Source organism: Triticum urartu, chromosome 3, assembly GCF_003073215.2.
Source record: "Triticum urartu cultivar G1812 chromosome 3, Tu2.1, whole genome shotgun sequence".
NCBI lineage: Eukaryota > Viridiplantae > Streptophyta > Magnoliopsida > Poales > Poaceae > Triticum > Triticum urartu.
In genome coordinates this window covers 401,720,103-401,735,812 of record NC_053024.1, presented here as the reverse complement: position 1 = coordinate 401,735,812, position 15,710 = coordinate 401,720,103, and positions in this window count along the sequence as shown.

Genomic DNA, 15,710 nt, shown 5'->3' with positions numbered 1-15,710 from the left:
GGCTTAAGTTATGTGCATTACCGAGAGGGCCCAGAGATACCTCTCCGACAATCAGAGTGACAAATCCTAATCTCGAAATATGCCAACCCAACTAGTACCTTCGGAGACACCTGTAGAGCACCTTTATAATCACCTAGTTACGTTGTGATGTTTGGTAGCACACAAAGTGTTCCTCCGGTAAACGGGAGTTGCATAATCTCATAGTCATAGGAACATGTATAAGTCATGAAGAAAGCAATAGCAACATACTAAACGATCGTGTGCTAAGCTAACGGAATGGGTCATGTCAATCACATCATTCTCCTAATGATGTGATCCCGTTAATCAAATGACAACTCATGTCTATGGTTAGGAAACATAACCATCTTCGATTAACGAGCTAGTCAAGTAGAGGCATACTAGTGACACTCTGTCTGTCTATATTTTCACACGTGTATTATGTTTCCGGTTAATACAATTCTAGCATGATAATAAACATTTATCATGATATAAGTAAATAAATAATAAATTTATTATTGCCTCTAGGGCATATTTCCTTCAGTCTCCCACTTGCACTAGAGTCAATAATCTAGATTACACAGTAATGATTCTAACACCCATGGAGCTTTGGTGCTGATCATGTTTTTCTCGTGGAAGAGGCTTAGTCAACGGGTCTGCAACATTCAGATCTGTATGTATCTTTTAAATTTCTATGTCTCCCACCTGGACTAAATCCCGGATGGAATTGAAGCGTCTCTTGAAGTGCTTGGTTCTCTTGTGAAATCTGGATTCCTTCGCTAAGGCAATTGGTCTAGTATTGTCACAAAAGATTTTCATTGGACCCGATGCACTAGGTATGACACCTAGATCGGATATGAACTCCTTCATCTAGTCTCCTTCATTTTCTGCTTCCGAAGCAGCTATGTACTCCGCTTCACACGTAGATCCCACCACGACGCTTTGTTTAGAACTGCACCAACTGACAGATCCACCGTTCAATGTAAACACGTATCTGGTTTGCGATTTAGAATCATCCGGATCAGTGTCAAAGCTTGCATCAACGTAACCATTTACGATGAGCTCTTTGTCACCTCCATAAACGAGAAACATATCCTTAGTCCTTTTCAGGTACTTCAGGATGTTCTTGACCGCTGTCCAGTGATCCACTCCTGGATTACTTTGGTACCTCCCTGCTAGACTTATATCAAGGCACACATCAGGTCTGGTACACAGCATTGCATACATGATAGAGCCTATGGCTGAAGCATAGGGAACATCTTTCATTTTCTCTCTATCTTCTGTAGTGGTTGGGCATTGAGTCTTACTCAACTTCACACCTTGTAACACAGGCAAGAACCCTTTCTTTGCTTGATCCATTTTGAACTTCTTCAAAACTTTGTCAAGGTATGTGCTTTGTGAAAGTCCAATTAAGTGTCTTGATCTATCTCTATAGATCTTAATGCCCAATATGTAAGCAGCTTCACCAAGGTCTTTCATTGAAAAACTCTTATTCAAGTATCCCTTTATGCTATCCAGAAATTCTATATCATTTCGAATCAGCAATATGTCATCCACATATAATATCAGAAATGCTACAGAGCTCCCATTCACTTTCTTGTAAATACAGGCTTCTCCAAAAGTCTGTATAAAACCAAATGCTTTGATCATACTATCAAAGCGTTTATTCCAACTCCGAGAGGCTTGTACCAGTCCATAAATGGATCGCTGGAGCTTGCACACTTTGTTAGCTCCCTTTGGATCGACAAAACCTTCCGGTTGCATCATATACAACTCTTCTTCCAGAAATCCATTCAAGAATGTAGTTTTGACATCCATCTGCCATATTTCATAATCATAAAACGCGGCAATTGCTAACATGATTCGGACAGACTTAAGCATCGCTACGGGTGAGAAGGTCTCATCATAGTCAATCCCTTGAACTTGTTGAAAACCTTTCGCAACAAGTCGAGCTTTGTAGACAGTAACATTACCGTCAGCGTTAGTCTTCTTCTTGAAGATCCATTTATTCTCAATTGCTTGCCGATCATCGGGCAAGTCAACCAAAGTCCACACTTTGTTCTCATACATGGATCCCATCTCAGATTTCATGGCCTCAAGCCATTTTGCGGAATCTGGGCTCATCATCGCTTCTTCATAATTCATAGGTTCATCATGATCCAGTAGCATGACTTCCAGAACAGGATTACCGTACCACTCTGGTGCGGATCTTACTCTGGTTTATCTACGAGGTTCAGTAGCAACTTGATCTGAAGTTTCATGATCATCATCATTAACTTCCTCACTAATTGGTGTAGCTGTCACAGAAACCGGTTTCTGTGATGAACTACTTTCCAATAAGGGAGCAGGTACAGTTACCTCATCAAGTTCTACTTTCCTCCCACTCACTTCTTTCGAGACCTTCTCTAGAAAGGATCCATTCTTAGCAACGAATGTCTTGCCTTCAGATTTGTGATAGAAGGTGTACCCAACAGTCTCCTTTGGGTATCCTATGAAGACACATTTCTCCGATTTGGGTTCGAGCTTATCAGGCTGAAGCTTTTTCACATAAGCATCGCAGCCCCAAACTTTAAGAAACGACAACTTTGGTTTCTTGCCAAACCACAATTCATAAGGAATCGTCTCAATGGATTTTCGTGGTGCCCTATTTAACGTGAATGCGGCCGTCTCTAAAGCATAACCCCAAAACGATAGCGGTAAATCTATAAGAGACATCATAGATCGCACCATATCAAGTAAAATGCGATTACGACGTTCCGACACACCATTACGCTGTGGTGTTCCGGGTGGCGTGAGTTGCAAAACTATTCCGCATTGTTTCAAATGTAGACCAAACTCGTAACTCAAATATTCTCCTCCACGATCATATCGTAGAAACTTTCTTTTCTTGTTACGATGATTTTCAAATTCACTCCGAAATTCTTTGAACTTTTCAAATGTTTCAGACTTATGCTTCATTAAGTAGATATACCCATATCTGCTTAAATCATCTGTGAAAGTGAGAAAATAACGATATCCACCATGAGCCTCAACATTCATCTGACCACATACATCTGTATGTATGATTTCCAACAAATCTTTTGCTCTCTCCATAGTTCCAGAGAACGGTGTTTTAGTCATCTTGCCCATGAGGCACGGTTCGCAAGTACCAAGTGATTCATAATCAAGTGGTTCCAAAAGTCCATCAGTATGGAGTTTCTTCATGCGCTTTACACCGATATGACCTAAACGGCTGTGCCACAAATAAGTTGCACTATCATTATCAACTCTGCATCTTTTGGCTTCAACATTATGAATATGTGTATCACTACTACCGAGATTCATCAAAAATAGACCACTCTTGAAGGGTGCATGACCATAAAAGATATTACTCATATAAATAGAATAACCATTATTCTCTGATTTAAATGACTAACCGTCTCGCATCAAACAAGATCCAGATATAATGTTCATGCTCAACGCTGGCACCAAATAACAATTATTTAGGTCTAATACTAATCACGAAGGTAGATGTAGAGGTAGCGTGCCGACCGCGATCACATCGACTTTGGAACCATTTCCCACGCGCATCGTCACCTCGTCCTTTGCCAGTGTTCTCTTAATCCGTAGTCCCTGTTTTGAGTTGCAAATATTAGCAACAGAACCAGTATCAAATACCCAGGTGCTACTGTGAGCTCTAGTAAGGTACATATCAATAACATGTATATCACATATACCTTTGTTCACCTTGCCATCCTTCTTATCCGCCAAATACTTGGGGCAGTTCCGCTTCCAGTGACTAGTCTGCCTGTAGTAGAAGCACTCAGTTTCTGGCTTAGGTCCAGACTTGGGTTTCTTCTCCTGAGCAGCAACTTGCTTGTTCTTCTTCTTGAAGTTCCCCTTCTTCTTCCCTTTACCCTTCTTCTTGAAACTGGTGGTCTTATTGACCATCAACACTTGATGCTCCTTCTTGATTTCTACCTCCGCAGCTTTTTAGCATTGCAAAGAGCTCCGGAATCGTCTTATCCATCCCTTGCATGTTATAGTTCATCACGAAGCTCTTGTAGCTTGGTGGCAGTGATTGGAGAATTCTGTCAATGACGCTATCATCCGGAAGATTAACTCCCAGTTGAATCAAGTGATTATTATACCCAGACATCTTGAGTATATGCTCACTGACAGAACTATTCTCCTCCATCTTGCAGCTATAGAACTTATTGGAGACTTCATATCTCTCAATCCGGGCATTTTCTTCAAATATTAGCTTCAACTCCTCGAACATCTCATATGCTCCATGACATTCAAAACGTCGTTGAAGTCCCAGTTCTAAGCCGTAAAGCATGGCACATTGAACTATCAAGTAGTCATCAGCTTTGCTCTGCTAGACATTCTTAACGTCGTTAGTTGCATCAGCAGCAAGCCTGGCACCCAGCGGTGCTTCCAGGACGTAACTCTTCTGTGCAGCAATGAGGATAATCCTCAAGTTACGGACCCAGTCCGTGTAATTTCTACCATCATCTTTCAACTTTGCTTTCTCAAGGAACGCATTAAAATTCAACGGAACAATAGCACAGGCCATCTATCTACAATCGAACATAGACAAGCAAGATACTATCAGGTACTAAGTTCATGATAAATTTAAGTTTAATTAATCATATTACTTAAGAACTCCCACTTAGAAAGACATCCCTCTAATCCTCTAAGTGATCACGTGATCCAAATCAACTAAACCATAACCGATCATCACGTGAAATGGAGTAGCTTTCAATGGTAAACATCACTATGTTGATCATATCTACTATATGATTCACGCTCGACCTTTTGGTCTCAGTGTTCTGAGGCCATATCTGCATATGCTAGGCTCGTCAAGTTTAACCTGAGTATTCTGCGTGTGCAAAACTGGCTTGCACCCGTTGTAGATGGACGTAGAGCTTATCACACCCGATCATCACTTGGTGTCTGGGCACGATGAACTTTGGCAACGGTGCATACTCAGGGAGAACACTTTTATCTTGAAATTTAGTGAGAGATCATCTTATAATGCTACCATCAATCAAAGAAAGATAAGATTCATAAAAGATAAACATCACATGCAATCAATATAAGTGATATGATATGGCCATCATCATCTTGTGCTTGTGATCTCCATCTCCGAAGCACCGTCATGATCACCATCGTCACCGGCGCGACACCTTGATCTCCATCGTAGCATCGTTGTCGTCTCGCCAATCTTATGCTTCTACGACTATCGCTACCGCTTAGTGATAAAGTAAAGCATTACATGGCGATTGCATTGCATACAATAAAGCGACAACCATACGGCTCCTGCCAGTTGCCGATAACTTGGTTACAAAACATGATCATCTCATACAATAAAATATAGCATCATGTCTTGACCATATCACATCACAACATGCCCTGCAAAAGCAAGTTAGACGTCCTCTACTTTGTTGTTGCAAGTTTGACGTGACTGCTACGGGCTTAGCAAGAACCGTTCTTACCTACGCATAAAAACCACAACGATATTTTGTCAAGTTGGTACTATTTTAACCTTCGCAAGGACCGGGAGTAGCCACACTCGGTTCAACTAAAGTTGGAGAAACTGACACCCGCCAGCCACCTGTGTGCAAAGCACGTCGGTAGAACCAGTCTTGTGTAAGCGTACGCGTAATGTCGGTCCGGGCCGCTTCATCCAACAATACCGCTGAACCAAAGTATGACATGCTGGTAAGTAGTATGACTTATATCGCCCACAACTCACTTGTGTTCTACTCGTGCATATAACATTAACGCATAAAACCTAGCTCTGATACCACTATTGGGGAACGTAGTAATTTCAAAAAATTTCCTACGCACACGCAAGATCATGGTGATGCATAGCAACAAGAGGGGAGAGTGTTGTCCACGTACCCTCGTAGACCGAAAGCGGAAGCGTTAGCACAACACGGTTGATGTAGTCGTACGTCTTCACGATCCGACCGATTAAGTACCGAACGTACGGCACCTCCGAGTTCAGCACACGTTCAGCTCGATGACGTCCCTCGAACTCCGATCCAGCCGAGTGTTGAGGGAGAGTTTCGTCAGCACGACGGCGTGGTGACGATGTTGATGTTCTACCGACGCATGGCTTCGCCTAAGCACCGCAATAGTATTATCGAGGTGGACTATGGTGGAGGGGGGCACCGCACACGGCTAAGAGGTCAATGATCAATTGTTGTGTCTCTGGGGTGCTCCCCTGCCCCTGTATATAAAGGAGAAAGGGGGGTGCGGCCGGCCATAGGAGGAGGCGCGCCGGAGGAGTCCTACTCCCACCGGGAGTAGGACTCCCCTCCTTTTTCCTAGTTGGATTAGGACTTGGGGGGAAGGAGGAGAGAGGGGAAAGGAAAGGGGGGGGGGGCGCCGCCCCCCCTCCTTGTCCAATTCAGACTTGGGGGAGGGGCGCGCGGCTGCCCCTTGGCCGCCTCTCCTCTTCCTCCACTTGGGCCCATAAGGCCCAATAGCCTCCGGGGGGTTCCGGTAACCCCTCCAGTACTCCAGTAAAATCACTATTTCACCCGGAACACTTCTGATATCCAAACATAGGCTTCCAATATATCAATCTTCATGTATCGACCTTTTTGAGACTCCTTGTCATGTCCATGATCACATCCGGGACTCCGAACAACCTTCGGTACATCAAAACACATAAACTCATAATAAAACTGTCATCGTAACGTTAAGCGTGCGGACCCTACGGGTTCGAGAACTATGTAGACATGACCGAGACACGTATCCGGTCAATAACCAATAGAGGAACCTGGATGCTCATATTGGCTCCTACATATTCTACGAAGATCTTTATCGGTCAGACCGCATAACAACATACGTTGTTCCCTTTGTCATCGGTATGTTACTTGCCCAAGATTCGATCATCGGTATCTCAATACCTAGTTCAATCTCGTTACCGGCAAGTATATTTACTCGTTCCATAATAGCAACAACACCAAGACCGGCCGGACGCCAGGACGGAGGTCACCGTGGAGCCCAGGACGGCGTCACCACCAGAGTCTTTGGCAGGCGAAGACCACCTTTTATCAGGATAACTTGTACTAGTTGTCTCCCTTCAAATTTGGCCGTTGTTGGATCCCTTCCCACCTACATTTGGGAGAGGACCAGGGCCTCTATAAATAGGACTAGACACCACAGTAGGAGGCAACTCATCTTGGATCGGATCCATTCCAGCCTCAACCACACAAGCTCATCGAGCCCAAGAACACCTCTCCTCAGGAGGCTGTTCTTCCCTTGTACTTGTTCATCCTTAGCCCAAGAGGCAATCCACCACACCACACTGGAGTAGGGTATTACACCACATCGGTGGCCCAAACCAGTATAAACCCTGTGTCCTTTGTTCTTTGGGTTCGGCGAGTTAGGTTCTGAGATCGTTGCGAGGGCATGAGCTGGGAAGGGAGAGATCTTCGTGCGCACCCCAGTGTTCGAACGTCAAGGGTTTTGCCAGAACCCGAAATCCGATAGACACCCTTGCCTCTACCACTCACCGAGAAGCGTGCAAGTTGTACGCTGCGCATGCTCACTGGGAAGCGAGCCCTTTGACTTCCATTGTGGAAGTGCAACTAATCCCCGGGTGGTTTTGGTAATTCATAACAACATATAGCTCATTGAACTAATATCCATTCAAGTTTAATATTTCAGAAAGTTCAATGAATGGCATGGCATGGACTAGAGATGTGGACCCCTCAAAACGCTAAGGACGCATGTTGGCAAAATCTCAAGATTCTTCATTTATATTTTAGTGATCCAAGATCACATTGAGGACATAGGAAAGCCAATACTATTGAAAAAGGATGAGGTGTTGCTTAATGGTCTACTTGCTCAAAATGCTTGGTCATATTGCTCCAAAGCCCTCAACCATTTTATCATTCCAAATATGTTCAAAACCCAAAGTCAAACTCGGCCCACCAAAATCTTCTATCCGGCGCCACCGAGTTCATTTGACATAGCCACTTCTAGAAACCCTTACACCTCGGTCACACCGATACGGATCTCGTTCTCACCGAGATGGCCCTGCAAACTCTCTATTTCCCTTTCCTAACATTTCTGTCTCACCGAAATGAGCGATCGGTCCCACCGAGTTTGCTTGACCAACTCTCTGTTTGCTCTTTGCTGAAACTGGTCCCATTGAGTTCACGCAATAGGTGCCACCGATATGAGGTTTTGCCCTATCCCTAGCACATCGGTCCCACCGAGTTATTCCAGTCGGTCCCACCAAGATTCCTAACATTCACATTTTGAACTAAATCGGTCTCACCGAGTTCATCTATTCGCTCTAACCGAGTTAGGTCAAATGTGTGTAATAGTTGGATTTTGTGTGGAGGCTATATATACTCCTCCACCCCCTTCTCCATTACTGAGAGAGCCATCAGAATGTGCCTACACTTCCAGCCTACATTTTCTGAGAGAGAACCACTTACTCATGTGTTGAGATCAAGATATTCCAATCCAGCCACAAGAATCTTGATTTCTAGCCTTCCCCAAGTTGCTTTCCACTCAAATCATCTTTTCTCCATATCCAAAATCTGTGAGAGAGGGTTGAGTGTTGTGGAGACTATCATTTGAAGAACAAGAGCAAGGAGTTCATCATCAACACAACATCTATTATATTTTGGAGAGTGGTGTCTCCTAGATTGGCTAGGTGTTGCTTGCGAGCCTCCGACAAGATTGTGGAGTTGAACCAAGAAGTTTGTAAGGGCAAAGAGATCGCCTACTTCGTGAAGATATACCCGAGTGAGGCAAGTCCTTCATGGGCGATGGCCATGGTGGGATAGACAAGGTTGCTTCTTCATGGACCCTTTGTGGGTGGAGCCCTCCGTGGACTCGCACAACCGTTATCCTTTGTGGGTTGAGGTCGCCATCAACGTGGACGTATGATAGCACCACCTATCAGAACCACGCCCAAAATCTCTGTGTCATCTTTGTGTTTGCACTCTCCAAACCCTTACCTTTACCTTCATATGCAATGTTTTACTTTCTGCTGTTACACTCTTAGAATTGCATGTGTAGGTTGATTGCTTGATTTGTGTTAATTGCTAAAATCTTCCCACAACTAAAATTGGTAAAATTTTAGATTTTTATTTGGTCAAGTAGTCTAATCACCCCCCTCTAGACCTACTTTCGATCCTACAAGTGGTATCAGAGCTTTGGTCTCCATTTGCCTTGATTTCCATTGCTTTGGTGATCATAGCCTTGTTTTCACAACCTGGGAGAGTATGGCGTCTAGCGAGGGAAATTACCACCGTAGAGGTCCTTACTTTGATGGTACTAATTTTGTTAGTCGGAAGCACAAGATGAAAATGCATATTCTTGGTCATAACCCCGCTATTTGGGCTGTTGTGCGTATTGGCTTGCAAGGTGATTTCTTCGAGGATGGAGAAGAATCGGATCATGAAGCGACAACGGAAGAAATGAACATGTTTCAATACAATGCTCAAGCTTGCGACATTCTCTTCAACAGATTGTTCCTTAAAGAATTCAACAAAATCAACGGCCTTGAGAATGCAATGGAAATTTGGGATACTTTGGTTGATATGCACGAAGGTACCGAGTCAGTCACGGAATCCAAATTGGATGTGCTCCAAAGTCAACTTGACAAGTTCAAGATGAAGGATGGTGAAGGAGTCGTTGAGATGTACTCTAGGCTTGCTCTCATCACAAATGAGATTTCTGGCTTAGGAAGTGAAGAGATGACCGACAAATTCATCATCAAGAAGATCCTAAGAGCCTTGGATGGAAAATATGATACTGTGTGCGCCTTGATCCAAATGATGCCCAATTACAAAGATCTCAAGCCCAGGGAAGTCATTGGTAGAATTGTTGCTCATGAGATGTCACTCAAGGATAAGGAAGAGCTCCATAACAAGTCAAGTGGTGCTTACAAAGCTTCAAGTGATGCTCCTACAACATCAAGTGAGAAACAAGTTTCTTGTGAAGAATTGAGCTTAATGGTGAAAAACTTAAAAAATTTCTATAAGAGTAGAAGCAAATAGAGAAGCTCCAAGTCAAGATCCTACAATGGAAAAAGATCTTCTAGTCGTGATCGTAATTGATATAATTGTGGAAAACCCGGACACTACTCCAATGAGTGTATGGCTCCCTACAAGAAAAGAGAAGATTCACCAAGAAGGAGAAGTAAAAAGAGATGAATCACCACCAAAAGAGAGAAGGAGTAGAGATGGTCATTATGAACGAAGACCCTCTCATAGAAGCAAGGATTCGGAAAGGAAGGACAAGTCATCGAAGGGCTACACAAGACGAAGACATCAAGCTCACGTTGGTGAATGGGTGTCCGGTTCCGACTCCAACAACTACTCTGAGAGATGCTATCACTCCGACTCCGAATATACTCAAGCTGAAGGTGTTGCCAGACTTGCACTTGTGTCATCCAACTCCTACAGCATATTTGAGTCACCAAATGAAGGAATTGGAAGATGCTTCATGGTTAAAGGACCTAAGGTATCACACCCCGAGTATGTTGATTTCAATAGTGATGAAGATGATTTGCTAGGTGATGATGATCTACTTTTTGACAACACTAGTGATAAAAACTATGATGAAATTGCTATTAATCATGCTAATCAAGATGAAACGAATGAAAATGATAAGAAGGAGATTGAGTGTCTAACTAAAGAATTGAACACTCTTAAGTTAGCTCATGAAACAACTCTAGAGGATCATAGAGAGCTCAAAAGGACTCATGAGAAGCTATGCTTCGAGAAGCTAAATTTAGAGCAAGATCATGATTTCCTAAAAGCTATCAATGATGATCTTCGAAAGAAGAGTTCTTATTATCTTGCCAAACATCTCCTCTTGTCTACTTATATGCCACAAGTAAAATCTAGCAATAAGAACAAGAAAGATTCTTCCTCTAGTAGTAACAATAACCATGTTAAATCCAATATTGTTGCTTCTAGTAGTTCTTTTGATTCCACTAATGATTCTCTTAGCCAATTTACACTTGAGCAAGAAAATAGCTTATTGAAGGGAATTATAGAGAAAGGTGTTTACAACAGCCTTGCCAGAAGTAAGCAATTTGAGAAATTCTACGCAAGCAAGGAAGGCACCGGAATAATCAAGGTGTTGGTTTTGGACGGAAGTTCAATGCCAATGGAGTTGAGCGGGAAGAAGATCAATACCCCAAGACGAAGTTTGTTACTTAATAAGAGAAGTGTGACCCCACTTATTTCAAGGGAACACAAGCTCAAGATGATCTTCCACCATAAGACCACAAGCTAAAAGGCACGAACAAGCTTCGAGAAGAGATTGATTCATTTGAAGAAGCTCCTAAGTCCATGGTTAAGTGGGTTCCCAAGAATACATCAAGTTCTACTTCATCAAGTACGAATACAACTCCATGGATTCCCATCAAGTTGATGTGGATCCCAAAGAAGAAGAACTAGAGAGTTCTTGAGGGTGACTCCGCCAACATACTTCACTCATATTCATTTTGGCAAGGACAAGTGCATTCAACTTTCATATCTTGCACTAGTTCATGGAGTCACAAACCCTCTTGTTGGTAAGACAAGGGACAAGGTAACCTAATGCTTTCATGGACATCATCATAAGTGTGTTTCACTCTATGTCTATGGACATCCTTGTATGTTCCTTGGGACTAACCCATGCAGGTATTGAAAGTGCAACACTCCAATGGATTGCTCCAAATGATCTACATCAACATTAAGCATCCACATTTTCAACATCTACATGAAGTCATCATTGACAAAACCCAAGGTTAGTCCACCCCTCTTAGGGGGGATATCACATCTAGGGGGATCTTTGCTCTAAACAATTGAGCTAAAGCAACTCTAATGATGTGAACACAACAATGCTTTATGTAAAAGTGGTAACCCCACTTGTGCTTAAACAATGAGTATGGCCTATGATCAAATGTTCTCATTTAACTCCTTAGTCAATATAGATGACCTAGCCATCGCCAATTTGTTGCTAGATGCTAGAGTGTTTGTGCATGCTTTGCCACATGATTTATTTGCTATCTTATTGTGTGAGCATGTTGGTTGCATAATTTTATCCATTCGAGGACATCCATTTGTTGTTTTGATTGTTTGGTTTTTCTCTTGCCAAATGGATGGACAAGAATGCCTAAGTACTCCCTCTAGCTATCTATGCTTTTTTGTCATCTCAAACTCTATTCATGATACATCACAAAGTTTGAACAAGTCACTTTCGGACCCTCCGGGTGCGGAGCACTCGGAGCCACCGATTGGCCAAGGGCTTAACTTCCAAAACCTCTTAATGGTTTTCGGTCAGACCAACTTATTCAACTCGGTCTCACCGAAATTAGTAAGTTGATATAGGTTTTCATCTCGGTCCAACCGGTTAGAACGATTCGTTCACACCGAGTTGCAGCAACTGTTAGCAGTTTTGCATCTCGGTGCCACCGAGACGTTCCACTCGGCGCCACCGACAGTGTCTGGGTATATATACCGCGGCTTGAAGTTTGGAAATTTCTTCAAACACACTCGCCCGCGCCTCCCCAGTATTGCTGCCCCTAGGTCCCCGGATCATCGTTGTCTCCACCGTTGGTCTCCGCCACCGTTGACGCTGTAGCAATCCGTCATCGAGTTATGGTACGGATTCGACCCTTTGTGCTATCCTTTACTCCGATTCTTGCACAAAGTATAATGCCTTTATTCCTCACATGTATGAAATCATTTCGTCCAGCAAAGAAATCCTTTAGAATAGGTTTTATGCAAAAACTTAGGGTTAGGTTTCCGTCGAACCCATCTCGGACCGACTGATCTGAGGATTTCAGTCACACCGATTGGCCCTAGCCATTGCACTAAGTACAACCCGGTCTGACCGAAGTGTACTAATCGGTGAGACCAAAATCACTTTCTCTGTGAAAGCTTAGCATCTCGGAGTCATCTAACTGCATTTCAGTATGACTGAAACTGCATGTTTAGACTCTATTAGTGCTTCGGTGTCACCGAGTTTGTCAAATTGGTAGCTCCAAAATGCTTTCTGCAGAAAACTAAAGTTAAGTTTTTGTTTCAATTTTTTGCAAAAACAAGATGTACTTTGCGATGCTCATCTACTCTATCCACACCCATCTATTCACAGGGTCAGTTGCAACTATGTCAGAGGCAAGTGACAGTCAGAATAAGTCTGAAGAGAAGCTCAATCTTAGTGTGGGCACTAGTCCCAATAGCAGCTATGATGATGGAAGCAGAAGCACTCCCAACAACTTGCCTAAGGCAGCTACTAGGGAAAGGAAGAAAAGAACTTCTGAGAGTGAAGATGAAGATTTTCTGATTGAGGAGGAAGTGACCTCCAAGAAGAAGGTGATCAAGAAAGAGTATGCTGCTGTTGCTGCCACAAAACCTGGACTATAGAAGAAAGCTCCACCTAGGAGAGCTCCAGTGTCCAAAGTCAGAGCCTCAACCCAATAAACCATGAAGTTCACTTTGGAACAATCTTATGATGAGGCTGCTGAGGGAGAGAAGAAGAGAGCTAGAACCACTACTGCAAAGGTTCTTGGAAGACCTTCCATGAGGGAAGATGATGATGAGGAGGAGGAAGAGCTTGCTGCACCTCCTGCCAAGACACAGAAGCTGATGGGGGATGCCATCAGGACTAGGGCTGCTCCTTCTAAGCCCAAGTCTGCCCCAAGCCCCCAGCTCTAGCTCAAGCCCCCAAGTCAACAACTCCAAAGAGATCAACAAGGAATATATCAGCTGCAGAGAAGAACAAGGCCCCAGTGCCTAAAGCTCAGGAAGATGATGAGCCACTAGTGCTCAGGAAACTCAAGCCCAAGATCCCAGATCATAATGATGATCATCCTGTGGCAGAAAACATGAAATTGAGAAAGGATGATGGTCTAAGACTGTGGAGGCAAAATGATCCTTATGCCACAAGGAGAAGGACTACTGTGGACTATTGTTTTAATACAAGAGAACAACAAGACTTCTATGAGACTGTCCTATTGGACAAGAAACCCATTGTTTGTGACATGAAATGGGTGGATTAGTAATATATTGATGAGAATGAAGATTACTTTCCCATGTGCATGAAAGCTTTAGGATGAATGGTGTTGAAAAGTTTGTTGGAAAAGAACTGACAAAGTGGAACGATGAGATGATCATGCAGTTCTACTCCACTGCCCACTTCTACCCTGATGGTAAGATAGTGTGGATGATAGAAGGCACCAGATATCAGTCAACAATCTCTAAATGGGCCAAGCTAATCAATGCCCCCAAGGAAGATGAAAATGATATTGATGTGTATGGAAAGCCTAGGAAGGATCATAACTCCATGGCTAATATATACGAGCCCAAACCTGATGCAGCTTTGGAGACTCACAAGCTTGGATCTATTTATTATCTGCTTGCTGGTTTGACCATGATGAACACTATCTTGAGGCACACTCTATTGCCCAAGTCAGGAGATCATAGGATGATACGTCATCATTCCATCAATTTGCTTCATTTGTTTGATGTCCCACAGATATTCAAAGTCATGAGCTTGATTGTTGAACAATGAAGAGGACAACAGCTGACCAAAAGAGGTATTGTGGATATGCCCCACACATTCAGACATTGATCAACTCTAAGATGAGAACTGGGAGCATCTACCCCTGAGGCCAGACTTTGAGGACAACGAGGTTTTCATGGATGCTTCACATACTACTTGTGTTGAAGCCCAGGAGAAGATTGAGAGAGCTAAGGCTGCAAAAGCAGCAAAGGCAACAAGTGCCCCAGATGCTTCAGTTGTGAATCTCAAGACCAAGCAAGACCAACTCAGTTATCTTCTTGAGGCTACCGTGAGAATTGAGAAGAGCCTGACCACCTTGTCTCAAAATCAGGTAAGTCTTGAAAGGATTGTTGAGACAAAGTTCCATGACCTAGATGTGAAGGTCACTAAGATTCAGACAGTTGTGGAGAAGCTTAGGGAGGATGTTGAGGATCGTGATGATAGACCCACAATAGATACATTTCAGGGAGTGCCAAGGGCACAAAGATCATCATCTGTGCTAGTTGCCAGAGACTCTAGGACTACCATTTCTACACCCGCATCCACTACCATAGTTGTCCCTCTAGTGCCAACTCCTCCAGCTCCACAGACTTCCTCAGGGGCATTTGCAGATGCCCTCCCCTCCACGCCATCTACGCACACCGGAGCGACAAGCCATAATACCCCTTCAGGAGCTCCCGGAGATCGTGCTTAGAGTGTCGTATAGCACTATATGTTTTCAAACTTTTTGGTAACTTGTTTCCAAAGGGGGAGAAAGTGTATAGATCATAGGCTTCGAGAGAGAGAGAGAGCGAGAGTGCCTCTTGCTTTTTGTTCGTTTCATTTGCGTTGCCACTCTTGCTACTTTTGTTGTTTGGTTGTTGCTACAATTTATGTTATGCTCGTGAGATACTTATGTGATCATGTGTCTGATCATTATTATGCTTAATGTGTGCTTGCATGATTATATCTATGAATGTTTCTGTATGATCAATCACTTGTATCCTTGGTGATGAGTGCATGTTAGTTAACTCTTATCATTTTGAGCGCTCCACCAAGATGTATGTGACATGGAAGAGTGACCCATGATCCTAATCGATTGTGCATTTGCATTCAAAAGCAAATTTTAAATAATGCACAAATTTAGGGGGAGCTCTTGCTTATCACATACTTCTCAAAGCGACGATGTATTTCATTCATATTATCATTTATCG